General features: G+C 36.9%; 1 protein-coding gene and 1 pseudogene across 3 annotated transcripts in view; both read left to right on the top strand.

Moving 5' to 3' along the window:
- Positions 1–19,327, top strand: part of PDSS2 (decaprenyl diphosphate synthase subunit 2) — a 293,765-nt gene that overhangs the window by 6,192 nt on the left and 268,246 nt on the right. The window lies entirely within an intron of this gene.
- Positions 16,191–18,412, top strand: LOC123608806 (annotated as a pseudogene).

Genomic DNA, 19,327 nt, shown 5'->3' with positions numbered 1-19,327 from the left:
TCTTAAATGGGGCAGTTTTGCCAGCTAGAGAACATTTGGCAATATATGGAGGTGTCCTAACTGGGGCATGCTACTGACATTTAGTGGGTAGAAGTCAGAGATGCTGTTGAACACCCTGCAATTCCCAGAGCAGTCCCCACCATGAAGAATTATGTGTCCCCCAGTGTCAATAGTACCAAAGTGGAGAAGCCTTAGACAAAAATATCTTTTCCTATTTTCTATTATTAAATTAAAGTTTTATTTTGAGGTAATTATAGATTCACCTGCTGTTGGGAGAAATAATACAGAGAGATCCAATGTATGTTTTACCCAGTTTTCCCAATAGTAACATCTTGTACAACTGTAGTACAATATCAGAAGTAGATTAATGGCATTGATATAGTCAAGATGGAGAACATTTCTGTCACTAGAAGGATCCCTTACGTTGCCCTTTTATAACTACTCCCACTTCCCTTGCCTTCCCCCTTGCTATAATTTTTTATGAGACACCTGTCATTTCTTTGTCACTACAAAAGTTACCGAAGAGCTGTAATAAAGTGATTTTATTTGTTGGCATTATCTCCAGTGATCAGGAATGTCATTTTATGACTGCGCTAAACTTGTCCTATAGATGGAATATTAATTTTGCAGAGATTTTAGATGCTATACACTCAACACACACACACACACACACACACACACACACACACTTACATGTTTTACAGCTTAATAATTAAAGTATTGAGCTTTCCATCCAGTTTTAAAACTGTACTTATGAATCCTTTTGAAACTGTCTGTACTTCCCAGTCCATGCCCCTGAGCCCCAGGGTACTGGATTTTGTGTTTATTTTTCCTTGTTAAAAATTGTATTAGTGCTCCTCTAAAAAGTACCATGTTAAATTTTTCTCACTTTTGAAATTTATAAATATGATAGTTTGTTGCATGGAGTCTGCTATGTGTAGTTTTTTATTCATAATTGTTCCTAAGATTCATCCATTTCACGTTTAATTGTACTTCATTAGTTTTTCACTGGTGTATGAAATCCTATCGTGTGAATATGCCACAGTCTTCTTTCAATCAGCATTTGGGTGGTTTGCATTTTTGTTATGAAAAATGCTGCTGTGAATGTATTTGTACATGTCTCCTGGTGTACTTGTCTTGAAAGAATAGATGCAGGAATGTATGCACGTGTTCAGCTTTAGTAAATAATACCAAATTGTTTTCCAAAGTGATTGTGCTAGCTGACACTCTTATGAGCAATGCCTGAGTTCAGATTATTCCATGTTCTTGCAGTACTACAACTATGAAATTTCTTATTTTGGTCATCAAATAGTGGGTTTCACTGTGTGTGGTGGGCGTTGGAGTAGTACATTGCATTGTGCATATTATAGTCGTTGTAATAAAACATTGAAGTGAAAAGGGCAGAGCTAGAAAAAGTGTAATTAATGTGTATATTCTGAGAATTATAATTCATATACTTAGTTGCTAGAGCATCACATGGGGTGTTGGAGAAGATCCCTCCTGAAGCCACCAGAGACACACTAGATGAAAGCTTGTAAGACTAGTGGCTCTAAAAATTTCCTGGTTACAGCTTGCCCTGCCTGCCCCGTACCATACTACCGCAAAAAAAAAAATGGGGAGGAACAAAATAATTAAGTTTTGGCAAAGGTGTTGTGGTGACATATGGATTGCTTTATTTTGTAAGAAAAGAGCTAATGTGTGTGTAGTTTTATTATATTTACTTTGATAGTGTATTGTAAATTATTTATTTAAACAGTCTGAACTCATAGGCAGTCAGTGAACAAACAACTTTTAGGGAGGGAGTCCTGTATTTATTTGTTTTAGCTGTGGAGCAGGCATTTGATCATAGAGTAGGCAGACTGTGATTTTTTTTTTTTTTTTTTTTTTTAGTTTATTCATTTATTTTGAGAGAGAGAACGTGAGCAGGGGAGGGGAAGAAAGAGAGGGAGAGAGAGGATGCTAAGTGAACTCCATGCCATCAGTGCAGAGCTGGTTGTGGGGCTTGAACTCATGAACTGTGAGATCATGACCTGAGCCAGAATCAAGAGTCGGACGCTTAACCAACTGAGCCACCCAGGCACCTCCAGACTGTATGATTATTGTTGAAAACATGGATTAAGCAACTATATTTTTTCAATTGATGTACACCTTACTTTGTTGAAATCTTATCAGCAAAGTATTGATAATTAAGAGGAGAATGCTCTCAGTATGTTAGCCAAGAACACAAAGACCCCTTGTAGTTGATTTAGGAAGGACTATAGGAAACTGGACTTGGTAAATTCTTTTACAGTTTCATTTTAAATTTTGAGTTTCTGTGATTTACTTAAATCGATATTCCAGCCCCTTGGACCATTTTCCTTTTTGTTTAAATCCTCATGGAATGTTAGAGATGAATCATGTCTAATAACCTTAAAATTTGGGTGAAGGGTGGCATTTTGGGCAAACAGCAGGAGAAAAAAAGCAAATCACCATAATTTATTATTCACTGCCTTCTCTTTCTTTACCTAAGCCATCTCATCAAGAAAATGAAAAAGAGCCTAGAGGTATACTCTAACAGATTCAGAAGTGAGATTAAATTTAAAATCTTGAGACTTGGTGAAATAATGACTTTATTACTAGGAACAGTGTAGTAATTAGCTAATTTTTACCCTTGTTCTTCTAGATATCCTAGGATCTTTATATTGTAAGTTCCAGTTAGATAAAAGAAATCCTCAATTAATTAGCTCAATGTTTACTGAAGCTTATGGAGGAAAATAAAGAAGTCTAAAACATGGACCGTGTTCCCTGATGAACAGGCATTGTGTTGGACACAGTATATTTACAACTATCTACAAGAAGGAAGTAAATGACTTGTGGCTAATGAGTAGTGGCGATACATTAGCTATTTCATTTAGAGATACTGAAGTGTCCTGGAATAGTAGAGAATCTCTCATGAAGAAATTGGGATGTCATTAGGATCGGTGGACAGAAATTACGTAGGTAATATTTTAGGGTGGTGGTAGTATATTACATATTGTTTCCTTTGTGATTCTTTTTTCTCCTTTCTTCCCCATAGTAGGTATAGGGTAGACCTTAAAAGCAAGAATAAGCAGTGTAGTAAAGTAAAATCAGCAGCAAGAAAGGAGCTAGAATAGCTAAAACAATGTTAGGGAAGAAAAAGTGGGAGGAATCATTCTACATAATGTTAAGTCTTAGATATAATTTCATTGATCAAGACAGTGTGGTATTGGTAGAGTAGTAGACAGATCGATGGAACAGAATAGAGAACCCAGAAATAGATCAACACAAATACGCCCAATTGATTTTTGACAAAGGTACAAAAGCAATTCAGTAGGAGAATATTCTTTTCAACAAATGGTGCTGGAATGATTGGACATCATTGACAAAAAAATGAACCCTGACCTAAACTTCACACCTTAAAAAAAAAAAAAAAAAGTAAAATGGATACCTGTGAGATCAATGTAAAATGAATTTAAATGTGAAATGTAAAACTATATAACTTTTATAAAAAAACACGAGAACATCTCCAGGATCTAGGGCTAGGGAAACAGTTACTAGACATAACACCAAAACCCCATTTCATAAGAGAAAAAAATCTTCATTTAATGGACTTCATTAAAATTAAAGTCTGTGCTCTGTAAAAGACCTGGTTAATAAGATGAAAAGATTAGCCACAGATTAGGAGAAAATATTTGCAAATCAAATATCTGAAGGACTTGTATCCAGAATATGTAAAGAACTCTCCAAACTCAGTGGTGAGAAAGTAAACAGTACAATTAGAAAATGAACAAAAAGAGCCTATAAAGATAAGTAAGCTTGTATAACATTAGCCATTAGAAAAATGTAAAACCATGATGAGATAACTACTACATACCAAATAGACTGGCTAAAATTTAAAATACTGACAATATGAAAGACTAGTGAAGATGCAGAGAAACTGGGTTTCTTTTATATTGCTGATGGGAATGTAAAAATAGTACAGCCACACTGAAAAACAGCTTGGCAGTTTCTTATAAAATTAAACATACATTTACCATATAACCCAACAATCACACTCCAGAGAATTTATTCCAGAGAAGTAAAAACTTATGTCAAAACCTATACACAAATGTTTATAGCAACTTTATATGTAATAGCTAACAACTGGAAATAACCCAAATGTCATTCACTGGTGACTTGTTGAACAAATGGTGATACATCCATGCAATGAAATGCTGCTCAACAATGAAAAGAACTGAACTATTTATTCATACAACAATTTGAATGAATCTGGAAAGAATTATGCTGAATGAAATAAGTCATTCCACACTACTGGTAGGAATGTAAAAAGCCACTACAGAATACAATATGGTGGTTCCTCAGAAAATTAAAAATAGAGTTACCATATGATCCAGTAATTCCACTTCTGGGTATATATCCCAAAGAATTTAAAGCAGAGTCTCAAAGAGATACTTGTTCACTCATGTTCATAGCATCATTATTTGCAATAGCCTAGAGGTGGAAGCTACCCAGATGTCCATCAATAAGTGAATGGATAAACAAAATGCCATATACATTTAATGGAATATTATTCAGCCTTAAAAAGGAAATTCTGGTACATATTACAACATGATGAACCTTGAGGACATTATGCTAAGTGAAATAAGCCAGTCACCAAAAGACAAATACTGTATTATTCCATTGATATGAGGTATCTAGAGTAGTCTCATGAAGAGAAACAAAGTAATATGGTGGTTACCAGGGGCTGGAAGGAGGGAGTAATGGGAAGTTGTCATTTAATGGGTGTAGAGTTTCAGTTTTGCAAGATGAAAATGTTCTGGAGATTCGTCACATGACAATGTGAATATACTGAACTGTACACTAAAAAATGATTAAGATGGGGGGGGGTGCCTGGGTGGCTTAGTTGATTGAGCATCCAACTCTTGATTTTGGCTCAGATCCTGATCTCATGGTTGTGAGATTGAGCCCATGTCAGGCTCTGCGCTAAGCATGGACTCTGCTTAAGATTCTCTCTCTCTGTCTCTCCCTCTGCCCCTTTCCCCCAGTTGTGCTCCCTCTCTCTTTCCCTCAAAAAAAAAAAAAAAAAAAAAAGTTAAGATGGTAAATTTTACCAAAATTATTATTATTATTATTTTTAATTTTTTTTTTCAACGTTTATTTATTTTTGGGACAGAGAGAGACAGAGCATGAACGGGGGAGGGGCAGAGAGAGAGGGAGACACAGAATCGGAAACAGGCTCCAGGCTCTGAGCCATCAGCCCAGAGCCCGACGCGGGGCTCGAACTCACAGACCGCGAGATCGTGACCTGGCTGAAGTCGGACACTTAACCGACGGCGCCACCCAGGCGCCCCAATTTTACCAAAATTAAAGAAAACATCAATCTCAGAAGTTTATATGCTGTTGGAAAGGAAGAATTTGCTCTGCCCTACAAGATCCTTCTAGCTGGACTAAGAATCAAAAGGACATGAGGCAGATTAATGGGAGAAAATAAAACTTAATAGCTATGTATGGGGAATCCACATAGACCTAAAATTCCAAAGACAATGAGGCAACGAGATGGTTATATGAGCTGAGAGGGGTTGGGGTCTAGAGATTACAAAGGGGAGAAAGACCATTAGCAGGAAGGTTAAAGGAGATGTTTGGAAAACAAATCTTGCCCTGTTATGCAGGTAAGTTTCTTAGGTAAAGAGGAATCTCTGTTAATAGCTTTCTTTCTGGTTTGAGTGTGCAGTTGAGGTCAAGGTGAAGAGCTTTTCCTTGATCTTCTCGGTTTCTTTTCCTTTTAACTTTTAAAGCTCATGCCAAAGTAGCCCATTTTGGGATAGCCTGGCCTTGGTCCCTACAATACTGTATGATTTATTTATTTATTTATTTGTTTGTTTGTTTGTTTGTTTTTGAGAGAAAGAGAGAGAGACAGAGCGTGAGCTGGGGAGGGTTATAGAGAGGGAGACACAGAATCTGAAGCAGGCTCCAGGTTCTGAGCTGTCAACACAGAGCCTGACGCGGGGCTCGAACTCACGGACGACTGTGAGATCTTGACCTGAGCCGAAGTCAGATGCTAAGCCTACTGAGCCACCCAGGCGCCCTTGTATGATTCCTTTTATACAACTTTCTCAAAATGACAAAACTATGGAGATGGAGAACAGATTAGTGCTTGCTAGAGTCAGCACTTATGCTGACAGTGTGGGAAGCAGGGAGGGTGTAAATACAAAGAGGTATTTTGTGGTGATGGAACATTTCAGTATCTTGATGCTGATAGTGGTTACGTGAATCTGTACATGGGATAAAGGTGCTTAGAACTATACACACCTATACACACAAATGAATACAGGTTAAGAAAAGTGCTGAGAATAGAATAAGATCTGTAGTTTTGTTAACACTAATGTACCAATGTTCATTTTTAGTTTTCATATTGTACCACAGCTATGTACTGAAGGAAGCCAGTTGAAGGGTACATAGGACACTATACTATTTTTGCAAGTCTCTGCGAGCCTATAATTATTTGAAAAAACTGAAAAGAATCACTTTGAATTGAGAGAGAGAATGAATGATTGAATGAACGAACGAACAAATGAACCAACAAAACAAGCAGTCGGCCTGGGAGATAGGAGACCTGCATGTTCTAGTTTCAGCTCTGTCAGTAGGTATGACCCTACACAAGTTATTCCATCTTTTCTGGGCTTTAGTTTCCTAAGCAATGAAATAAGGAGTTTGAATAAATGATCTCCAAAGATGCTGCCATTTCTAGACTAGTATAGAAATTAGTGTTGTAATTGAATATGGCAGATAAGGGAGCAATTGTCATTTCTCAGGCGGCAGTGAGCAGATTGGATGCAATGTGGTAACACAAATCTATAGTCCTTTTCCTACTATTTAAAAATCCTAAAAGCTCAGAAAATAGGATGTTTTTTCAGGCCTATAAATCTGACCTGAACTGATGTGAGATTATTTATAGTCTTTCTTTATTCCACTTAATGTGAATATTCATGCATTTTGCTGCAGAAATATTCATGTGTTTGATTACAGGGTGCAGCCCCAGATCCTGCTGGAGGGCTGGGTAAAATGTACCTTCCTAAAATCAGAAAAATTTTGAATTGGTTTCAGGGACTTTGGATGAGGGACTGTGGACCTGTCCAACCAAGCTGGACGGTGCAATGTAGGCTGGAGTAGAAGCCCAGATACACGGTGTAGATTGGTAATGTAGTTAGAGGCTGAAAGTAGCAACGGTGCATCAACCCCCACTTCCCCTCAGTACATCTCGCCCCCTGTGGTTCATTACTATCTCGCTGATGAAATGTAATTATCCACTTGTGCACAATATATATATTTTTGTTTTTAATCATTTAAATTTGTGTGTAAATTTTTACAGCTCTCCCCTGCTATCTGAAAGAAGAGCGTCTGCTATGAAACCTTCCATAAGCCAAAATGGCGTAAAGCAAAGAAGCAGTTACCATTAATTTGCATGGGAAAATTTTTAAGCATTCTCAGACCCAAAGAATAATCTCCCTCAGGCTTTTTTGACACTTTAGGACACATCTTGCTAACGAATGCACAAAATAAGTGAAGATAAAGCACAGATGCTCACAGACACGGTTCAAAGCTGCGGCAGCTTGATGTTGAGTGTGGCTCCTAGGGAAGGAGCTCAGCCATAGCCCCAGTGCACACTGCCTCTGTAAGGGCTCACTGCAGAACAAACACTGGATGCTAAGTTTGCTTTTCGCTTTTTTTCATAGAAGAGAAAATCCTCTTTGTATTTCTTTTGCTTGGTGAAAATGTGTGAATGCATGTCTTTTGTAAAGCAAAGTGGCTTAACTTGAACTTTTGAAAGGCAGGGGATGCCTGTATTACTTTTTTTAAAGTACTTTTAGTTTTATATACTACTTATTCCCAAGGACTTAAATGCTTTTAATAATCATATGATGGACACTTAATTGTTTCCAAGGTAATGACTCATACTCTTTTCGTACAGAATTAAATTTTTGTTGTTTATACATAGTTAACTTCATTGAGCAGTGTGGCTTTGTTTGTTTTCATTGATTACTGTTGACACATTTGGCTTTTAGCATTAAATTTTTGTTTAAATACCCTGTCTTTTTACTTTTGCCTCCATTTCTATTGCACATTTAGATAGATGGGATTAATTTAGTATGCATTTAGTGGAGACAAATTATGGCATTTCATCGCTCTCTTAGGGGGTGTTGATTCCTTAGCAGAGACTTTTTGTTTCTGAGTTCACTACAGTTAACTTGGCTACCTAAAAAACCTTCTTAGTCTTTTCTGCATGTTAAAATTCTTCAGAGATCTTTAAACATATTATTAGAAAATGAATTTTAGTCTCCTCCATGTTTATAAAAGACCCTTTCTAGATTCAGTTCTGTAATTACTGACTGCAAACCTGCGTTACTTATGAAGGACTTTTTTTTTTTTTTTTTGCATGACTAGGAGAAAATTAAAATTTTTAATTCATTCCACAAATGTTTGAGGTGCTCTTGGCATGGGATGTACAAACAAGAATAAGACACAGTTGCTACCCTTCAGGAATTCATCAGAAACAGTATAATGAGCATGAGCTCTAGAATCAGACTCTTTAGATTTATATTCTGGCTCTACCACTGCCAAGGTATGTGATCTCAGGTGATTTCCTTAACCTCTTTGTGCTTTAGTTTCATTTGTAAAATGAGGATGATAACAGTACCTATATGTTAGGGTTTTATGGAGATTAAATGGGTAAATATAGGTAAAGTGCTTAGAACAGTATCTGGCACATAGAAAATATCCACATGTTAGCAATTTCCATTATTATTAGAAAGTTCATTTTAGTGGGGGAGATGTGCAAATAGTGAGAGTGCCTTGGGATAAATGCTATAGTATGTGTGACCAATATGCTGTGGAGACAGGGAGAAAAAAATCTCTGTAGAAAATTGAAGATTTTCAAAGGCGAGGTGACCTAAGTGTTGGGTCATGGTGGATGAGAAGGAAATGACCAAGGCAGGAAGCTAAATTAAAACACAAGAAACTGCTTAGCGAGGTGTAGGGAAGTAGTCGTTTGGTGTGGGCTGAACGTGGGGGATGGGATGAGACAAAAAGGATAGGTTGAACATGTTTGTCTGCTTCTGCCAAGATAGAGTAACCAGTGCTGGACTTTACCTTCCACTGTAAACAAATAGAAAACTGGATAAAAAAAAAAAAAAATGAAACAATTGTATTCTTGGAGTACAAGGCAGTACAGGATTGTGATTCCTGTGAGAGGTAAACAGATGAGGTGAGAACTATCACCCTGGCTTCCTGCTGGGAGGTATTTTCCAAATAGCAACACAGAAAGGGTGAACTCCAGTGGAGGATGGTGGCATTGCTGAGTTTGAGGAGACAGATTCGATTTTGGGGAAGTGGAGGCAGCTGGAAATTGCAGAGCAGAATCTGGAAGAGGAGGGAGTACACAGAGAAAGGCTCCAGAAATCTAAGGTGCACACTTGAGTGTATTGTTGAAATATAAGCAACACATGACTAGGATGAAACTCCATGAGGCTGGGGAGCTATAAGCTGTACAATTCTCAGAGTTCTCACAAAACTGGCAGACATTTGATTTCTAACTGGACAGTATGGAAAGACTTTGTTGAACAGCAAGTCTCAAAAGGATCGTGCTGATTTAAAAGTAATAGAAGTGCCAGCGAAAGCATATCAAATCTCTTAAAAGGAAGACTATAAAATCCAGACACTCAACAACACAATATCACAATAGCCAACATCCAGTTACAAATTACAGTACATTTCAAGAAGCAGGAAAATATAACCCATACCCAAGAGAAAAATCAGTCAGTAGAAACAGATCCATAAGACACAGAGATAATGGAATCAGCAAAGACTTATTATAAATATGTTCAAGTGTTTAAAAGAAAACATGACTAATGATAAAAATGAAGGAAAAAATACATGTCAAATGTAACAACTGTAACTGAAAGTTTAATATGTAAAAGGAAAACTTACTCTGAATTGACTCAATAGCAGAGTTGATGCTAAAGAAGAAAAGATAAGTGAATTAAAGACATAGCAATAGGTGCCCTTTTCATCCTGATATAAAAGGATCCATGAAAAATTATAGCTAATATTAATAGTGAAAGACTGAATGCTTTCTCCCTAGGATAGGATGTTCTTCCTCACCCTTCTGTTCAAAATTTTGCCAGAAGTTCTAGCCAGTCAAGAAAAAGAAATTAAAGGCATATTGGATTACAAAATAAAAGCTAGTCTTTATATCTAAATAACGTCCCATGCTAAGAAATCCCTAAGAATTTACAGAAAAGCTGCTAGAACTGATAAGCGATTTTGGCAAGTATAAGGCATATAATGTCAAAATATATAAATCAATTGTACTTCCTTATATTAGCAATGAACAGTTGGAAAATGGATTTGCAAAATGTTTACAATATTAGCAAAAACATGAAATGAGAAGGGATAAATTTAACAAAATATATACAAAGTCTGTACATTGAGAACTATAAAACATAAATGAGGAAATCAAAGATGACCTAAACATACTATGTTCATGGATTGGAAGGGTTAATATTGTTAAAATGTCAGTTCTTCCCAAATTCATCTGTAGATTTAGCATAATCTCAGTCACAATTTCTGCAGGTAATTTTTTTGGTCAAAATTGATAACTTGATCCTAAAATTAATCAGTGATTGCAAAGATCCAGAATAACCAAAACAATTTTGAAAACTAACCCTGTAATGCTAACATCACATGATTTCAGAACTTCCTAGAAAGCTACAATAAGCAAGACTATGAGGGATTGGTATACAGATAGGCATATACATCACTATGATGAAGTACAGTTCAGAAATGGACTCACATGTATATGGTAATCAATTTTTGACAGAGGTTGCAAGGCAGGTCAATGGGAAAAATATAGTATTTTCAACAAATGGTACTGGGGGAGAAAAGGAACTTTAATCCTTACCTCATACCGTAAAGGACAATAACCTTGAAATGGATCTTACACTTAAACATGAAAACTAAACTGAAAATTCTAAAAGAAAACATAGGAAAAAATTTTGTGACTTTGAAGTAAGCAAAGATTTCTTAGAAAGCATGAAGTGTAGAAGAAAAAAGAAAAACTAGAGTTCATCAAAATTTAAAACTGCTCTTTTGAAAATGTTAAAACAAAATGGCAAGCCACAGACTGGAAGAAAATATACACATGTCTGACAAATGACTAGAACATATAAAGAAGTCTTACCTCTCAGTAAGAAGACAACCAGTTCAAAAACTGGAAAAGATTTGGATGTTTTACAGAAGAAGTTATCTAGCCAGTAAGTACATGAAACATGCTCAACGTCATTAGTTGTCTGGAAATGCAAAGTCAAACCAGAAAGAGAAATCCCTATATAGAAATGAGAATGGGTAACTTTAGGAAGTCTGACCATAGTAAATGTTGGCGAGGGTGTGTAGCAGCTGGAGCTGTCCTACATTGCTAGTGGGAATGTAAAATGGTACAACCACTTCAAAGAACTATTTGGTCATTTTTTAAAAAGTTAAGCATATCCTTGTATCTTAAAACACGGCAATCCCACTCCTGGGTATTGAAATGATAGAGAATGCAAACAAATGTGCATTCAGAGATTTTAACACAGTTATTCAGAGCATATTTACTGTAGCCATAAACTAGAAACTATCCAAATGTCTAAGGTGAATGGAATATTTTTCAGAAAGAAAAATGAGTTGATCAATGATTCACTCAAACATGGATGGATCTCAAGAACATTATGCTGAGTGAAGTCAGATACAAAGTATGATTTCATTTACATGAAAAATCTAAAATAGGTAAAATGGTAGTAAAACATCCACTTCGGTTGTTTGCTTGGGGCCGTAAAGGGGAACAAGGGAAATGTTAGGGTACTAGAAATGTATTATATCTTTATTATGGTGGTGGTTACAGAGATATATACATTTGACAAAACATTATACTGTATACTTAAGATGGGTACATTTTATTGTTAGTAAATGTTACTGAGTTTGTCATTTTATTGCTCAAGAGTGTTCCTTTGCATGGTTATAAAGCAATTTGTTCACCTTAAATGAACATTTTGACTGTTTCTAGCTTTTGGCTACTGTGAGTAAAGCTGCTACAAAATAAAAAAAGCTGATTTAAAAAATAAAGGAAAAGTTGTAGCTACATTTTGAGGAGCTTTGTATATAGTATTAAGATCTAATTTTATTTTGGGGTCAGTGGAGACTACAAAGGTTAAGTAGTAGAGAAACTTGAATAGATATGTCTTTTGAAAGCTGACTTTTGGCAGCTGTGAAGGTTGAGGGTTGCAGAAAAGAAAAACTGGAGGCAGGAAGGCCTGGCAGGAGATTGCTATAATCTATTCATTTCTCCCCCTGCCCAGCTTTATTGAGGTGAATTGTCAAGTAAAATTATATATATTGAAAGTGTACAACATGATTGTTTGATATAACATAGCTTACCTTTGTGTGCGTATGTGTTGTGTGCACACGTGTGTGGTGAGAATGCTTAAGTTCTACTCTCTTAGTAAATTTCAAGTGAAAAATAAAGTGTTATTAAGTATAGTCACCATACTGTACATTAAATCCTCAGTAGTTATTCTCTTGTGACTAAAAGCTTTTACCCTTTGACAAGCATCTCCCCATTTTTCCTACCCCCTAGTACCTGGTAACCATCATTCTGCCGTCTCTTTGTATGGGTTGAGTTTGACCCCCTTATTCCCCCCCCTTTTTTTTTTCCAGATTCCATATATAAGTGAGATCATACGGTATTTGTCTTTCTCTTTCTGGCTTATTTTACTTAGCATAATATCCTGTGGGTTCATCCATGTTTTTCCAAATGGCAGGATTTCCTTCTTTCTCTTGGCTGAATAATATTCCTCTGTGTGTGTGTGTGTGTGTGTGTGTGTGTGTGTGTGTGTGTGTGTGTGTATCAGATATTCTTCATCATTTATCACTCAATGAACACTTAAATTGTTTCCATATCTTGGCTATTGTGAATAATGTTGAACATGGGAGTGCAGACATCACTTTAAGATAGCTTTCATTTCCTTCAGATAGATACCTAGAAGTGGGATTTCTGGATCATGTTATAGTTCCATTTTTAATTTTTTGAGGACCCTCCATACTGTTTTCCATAATGGCTGTACCAACTTATAGTCCTACCAGCAGTGCACAAGAGTTCCCTTTTCTCCATATCCTCACCAACACTTATCTCTTGTCTTTCGATAAAAGTCATCCTTAGCCCTAGCAAGAGCCATTCAAGTGGTTAGTAATGATTGTGGTGTGCCCTTTACCACTCCTACTCATGTGTCAGGAATGAAGGGAGAATCTTCTGGGCCCAATTCAGAGACACAATAAGAGCAGTATCTTACATAAATAGAAGTTTATAGTTTGAATAGAGAAAAGTGAGAGAATAACATCTTTACCTTAGGCTTCCTTTTTTCCAAAGAACCTACTAGGACAGTTAAAACCATTTTCATATTGGGAATTGCAACTTAGTTCTGGTCAAGTACCATCATCTGTCATAGTAAATTAATGACAACTTGAATAACTTTTGTATTCAATTTGTAATTTTTATTTATTTATTAAAAAAATTTTTTTGACGTTTATTATTGACAGACAGAGAGCATGAGCATGGGAGGGGCAAAGAGAGGGGGAGGCACAGAATCTGAAGCAGACTCCAGGCTCTGAGCTGTCAGCACAGAGCCTGATGTGGGGCCCAAACCCACAAACCGTGAGATCATGACCCGAGCTGAAGTCGGACGCTTTACCCACTGAACCACCCAGGCGCCCCAATTTTATTTATTTTAGTTGTATAAGAACTGTAACCATACAATGTTTATAATTTTTATATTTGTACATATTTAAATAATATTTTAACAAAAATCACTTAAGGCAATAATGGATGGTTGATGGGGCACCTGGGTGGCTCAGTCGGTTAAGTGTCTGACTCTTGATTTCGGCTCAGGTCATGATCTCACAGTCCTGAGATCAAGCCCCGCATTGGGGTCCATGCTGGATGTAGAGCCTGCTTGATTCTCTCTCTCCCTCTGCCCCTCCTCTGTGCACTCTCTTTCTCTCTCTCTCTCTCAAAAAAAGGGGGGGGGGGATGACTGAGTTTTACCCTTAAAAATGTTCCCTCAAGGATGAGGGATACTCACAATTCTGTGTTCTTATTTCTGGGCCCAGTTAGTAAGGATAAGTTGATCATAGGTTTTGAAGTGCTATAATATTTAATTCTTGGTGCTTAGATTCTAATGAGTTAGGATTCAGATGCCCACATCTCTCCCTTGTGTTGCTCATTACTACTGTATGGCCAACTGCTTTTCATTAATACTATTGTATTCTATAATTGTCCCTTCTTTATTCTTCTACAGGAGTCAGAATTTTCATGTGTTACGTGTGTGTGCTTAACACCATAGAGGCCCTTTAGTTACCAAAACATATTCATCTGTGCTTGTGGTTTGAAGACTATAATGACTGTTTTTCTAAAAATAGATACCTTGGAGTAGATTTTTTAAATGGGCACTAGATGTTAACCATTCAGATAGTCGTTTCTGATTTAATACTTATTTCTGATTTAATACTTATTTGAAGTTCTAGATACAAATCTTTAGTTTATGGAGTGCAGCTGCATTTCTTTTCTTCCTATGACTCACCAAAGCCTACTCAAAGCCTTTCATTTTTTTCTATTTTTGTATACTGAAGCTTCATTTTAACAAATATTTAAAAATAGCTTTAAAAATTACCATTCTTTTGGAGTCTTCTTGGAAGTTTCATTTGCTCCAAAGATTTTTTTTTTTTAAGCAAGCTGAATTGGTTTTATATCCAGAGTTGTGAGGTTAGTGCTAGGTCTAGTAAATACTATACTGTAGTCTAAAAACTTAACAGTAGTGTTTGGAATTTTTTAAACATTGATAATTTGCATGAACGTATTCTTTATAGCATTTAATAATTACAAGGGGCTTTCTATATATCTTAGTGTTCAGTATCAACAAGTAAGTGAAATTTATCCTCAAAATAGAAATAGCTTCATAAAGCTACTTCCTCACCATTTCTCTCTAACTTTAGGTTATTTCTTCTATGTTGCTGTATATTTAAAAGGGATGTCATTTAGTTTCACAGGACTAATAGTATATACAAAGCTTTTATTAAAAGATTTTTATGTAGTACTATTATTTTTAAATATTATGTATTGTCTCACATACTTTTTATTCTGTAGTTCCCTTGATCAAAAACAAGAGTGACAGGGCACTGGGTGGTTTAGTCAGTTAAGCATCCAGCTCTTGATTTCAGCTCAGATCATGATTTCACCATTCAGGAGATTGAGCCCCATGTTGGGCTTTGCTCTGAGAGCACAGAGCCTGCTTTGAATTCTCCCTCTCTCTCTCTCTCTCTCTCTCTCTCTCCCCCTCCCTCCCTCTCCCTCTCTCTCTCTCTCAACTCCCCTCCTGCTCACACTTTCACTCTCTCCAAATAAATAAGTAAACTTAAAAAATAAATAAAAACAGTAGTGACAATAGAGCGTGCATGATATAATTTTGTGAGTACATAGAAAGGATCTCCAGAAATGAACATCTAGAAGTTGGAAGTCCTGGCCTTAGAATTTTTTTTTAAAGTTTATTTATTTATTTTGAGAGAGAAAGCATGAGTGAAGAGGGGCAGAGAGAGGAAAAGAGAGAAAATCCCAAACAGCCTCCACGCTGTCAGTGCAGCGCTTGATGCAGGGCTCGAACTCACAAACCATGAGATCATGACCTACGCCAAAGTCAGGAAGTCAGACGCTTACCAACTGAGCCACCCAGGCGCCTCTTAGAATTTTAATCTAAGTTTAAAAGTACTCCAGATTCTTGATTTCCAGCATAGGTCATGTTCCCAGGGTCATGGGATCAAGCCCTGCGTATGGCTCTGTGCTGGGCGTGGAGCCTGCTTAAGATTCTCTGTCTCCCGGGGCGCCTGGGTGGCTCAGCCGGTTAAGCGTCCGACTTCGGCTCAGGTCATGATCTCACGGTCCGTGAGTTCGAGCCCCGCGTAGTGCTCTGTGCTGACAGCTCAGAGCCTGTAGCCTGCTTCAGATTCTGTGTCTCCCTCTCTCTCTGACCCTCCCCCATTCATGCTCTGTCTCTCTCTGTCTCAAGAATAAACATTAAAAAAATTAAAAAAAAAAAAAAATTCTCTGTCTCCCTCTACCCAGCTCATGCTCTCTGTTTCTCTTAAAAAGAAAAGGAAAATGAAAGGAAAAAAAAAGTACTCCTGCGTTTACCTGGCCAACTGAGGACAAAACTGGAGTGGAGTTTGAAGGATACGCTGCACTGTACAAATGTAAGGTGGAAGTGGAGTATTATGACTGTTATCATGAGAAATATTAGCAGTTGAAGCTGTGTGGTATAGTGGAAAGAACAGAGTTTTGCAAGATGACTGACCTGGGTTCAGTCCTGGCTTATGTCATTTACTAGCTGCTGTTTGGGCAAGTTAACTACTCAGACCTGTTTTCTCATCAGCAAAAATGGGAATAATAATACCTATCTTGTGAATCGTGAATGAAAGGTCTAGGTGACAACATAGTTTTATTTCTCCTTCCCTAACTAGAGAATAGGAAATGTCCTTGGCAAAAATAAACACCTTTCTGAAGCAAAGTAAAAAATTATATTTTCATTAATGAATTGCAAGGAAAATAGGACTGACTAATGGTTTAGGAGGATGAAGAAAGTAGTGGTTGCTGGTTAACATGTGGTCCTGAATTAGATTTTAGAACTCTTGAAGTTGGTTTAGTATAAAGGAGTTCAAAATATGAATACAGTTGGCTGCTACCAATGTGTTACAAACCCAGACAGAGTTGAAAGTAGGGAGCCCAGGGTCTCTTAAATGGGTGAGAATAACATGTCAAGAGGCTTTGTAATCTTTAAGTTATTTTAGCAATGAATAAGGTACTGTCACTTTTTACCCTTGGAGAAGTAAAGGGAAAACATCTGGGGGTGGTAGATCTCCCTAAATTCTCTGGTATACTCTTCTCCGTGGGTAAACTGCTACTGCATCGCTGCCACTGGAACCACGTGGGCACTTAGATGTCCTTGTAGTTAGGAGCCTAAGACACATGTTTAGATATGGTGATGCCCGGTCTAGTTTTATGGATTGTAAGCAAGATGCATGGCTCTTTATATGCCTAGCAAGTCTTGAAATCTCACTGAATGGCAGTTTAGTAAGTTTCCTGCAGATAGATAAGTTCTATCCTTCTGTGATGTGGAGTCACAGACTCTTAAATATTCCTTGATTTCTCCAGTGTGAATTGCTCATTCTTCCAGCTGTCTGTCTCTTCAAAAAATCAGAAGATTGGACATACCATTGAGCTTTCATTCTGCATCATCTAGATCAGCTGGTGTCAAGTGGTGGCTGCTTCCTTTAGACTTGGGCATATGTTGCCACTTTAAATATATACATTTATATCCGTCAATTATTCCTCAGTAAAGCTGGGAGAAAAAAGGATTGGGCGTATGTTCTTCAGTTTACCTTTTGAGATGCATCAGTTATAGCTAACCACTTCATGAATCAATTGGCCTATCTGTGTCCTTTATTTTGGACCTCTGGTTTCAGTAGAAGTGTATCTAACACTGTGATCTTTTTGAAAGAAATGATTTTGTGTTTCTATTCCTATTGCCCAGCATATACTTGACACATAGAAAACCTTCAGTAAGTACTCACAGAATTTAATTGAATGGAGTAAAACCTTTCCTAACCTGAGGACTTTGCCTTTCTCCTGACCTTTGCTTTAGTCATTACTTTAATTAGATCATGGTATTTATCTTACATATTATTCTTCATAGTATAGGGCATCATGGTTGGAGATAGTGATCAACTCTTCCCAAAGACTGAGAAAGAAAAAAATGCACTTAAATTGTAGCAGGATTGATTAAAATAAGGGGGGGGGGGGGAGGGACTTTTCCTAGCTGTAACATTTATTAGGGATGGATTGCAGAGACACTTTTGCATTCTTTTACTTTGAAATCTTCCATGGGCTTGGCATACACCTTAAAAACACCGAGAAGAGTAACATAACATTCTTTCTTCCTTCACTGAGAAGAGTAACATAACATCCTTGCTTCTTGCCACTTGCTGTGCCAGCCACAAGCTCCCCTGTGCCCCTCGTGGCCATGCCTCACAAAGTTGAAGAAATCAAGGACTTTCTGCTCATAGCCAGGTGAAAGGATGCCAAATCTGTCAAGATCAAGAAAAATAAGTATAATGTGAAGTTTAAAGTTCGATGCAGCAGATACCCTTTGACCTTGGTCATCACAGGCAAAGAGAAGGCAGAGAAACTGAAGTAGCCCCTGCCCCCAGGTCTGGCAGTCAAGAGGCTGAAATGAACCTGGCACACTGATTTGAACTATATAAAAATTTTAAAAATTAAGTATATATATGTATATATATATGTATATATGTGTATATATATATATATATTTAATTTTTATTAGCTTCCAGATATTGCAGATTAAGAATTTGAGAACAAATTGTGATCAACAGGTGTACAACTTCTGCAAAAAATGTAGAATTTGTTATTCCATAATATGTTCCTCTATCAAAAACAGCTGTCTCCAAGTAGTGCTTTGTACTGTTGGCAAATTCATTACAAATGCAGGAAGCAATTCCTGTTTCATATGATTGTGATTTGTAAAAATAATTTAGGTGTAAGCTATCCACAAATCTTTTTTTTTTTTTTTTTTTTTTTTTGTAGCAGTCCTATCTTAAATCCTCATATTTTGGCATTACACATAAGTGTCATGAGTTTAAATTCTGGAACATCCAAGCAGAAATATAAGAAAGGGCTCATTTAGGCTGGAATGGCAAACATTCTAATTGGGAGGGTCCTCATTTTGATTTCTGCTCTCCTGCCCACCCCCTTAACCAAAAACCAAAGGAAAACATCTGGAGTCATTTAGGCAGTATAAATATTCTTAAAAGAATGGACCCCTAATCATAAAGCCTTTCTGGCACTGAAAGATTTGTTTGGATAGATAGAGTTCACATGATGGGTAAAAATATTTTTGAATTCATAAAGACTCCCACAAGTCATGAGTGGAGAGTTTGGGAGTATGGCAGACTGAGACTGATGGAGTTCATAATAGGTTTTAAGAGGAAAATAATCCATTAGTGCACAGGGGATACTCTCTCATCTTTTCCCTTAGAAAGGTAGCTGATTTCCTGTTAAATGATGGTTGTTTCACTTAGAAGGCAATGTGCTGAAGGTATAAATTTAGTTTTATTCTCTTTTCACAGTTTAAACAAGTTTTCTTACAGGGAAACAAAGAGAAAACAATGCCCTTCA

Source organism: Leopardus geoffroyi, chromosome B2 (genome assembly GCF_018350155.1).
Source record: "Leopardus geoffroyi isolate Oge1 chromosome B2, O.geoffroyi_Oge1_pat1.0, whole genome shotgun sequence".
Taxonomy (NCBI): Eukaryota; Metazoa; Chordata; class Mammalia; order Carnivora; family Felidae; genus Leopardus; species Leopardus geoffroyi.
Note: the sequence above shows the minus strand (reverse complement) of the source record. Positions and strands in the feature narration are given on the sequence as shown.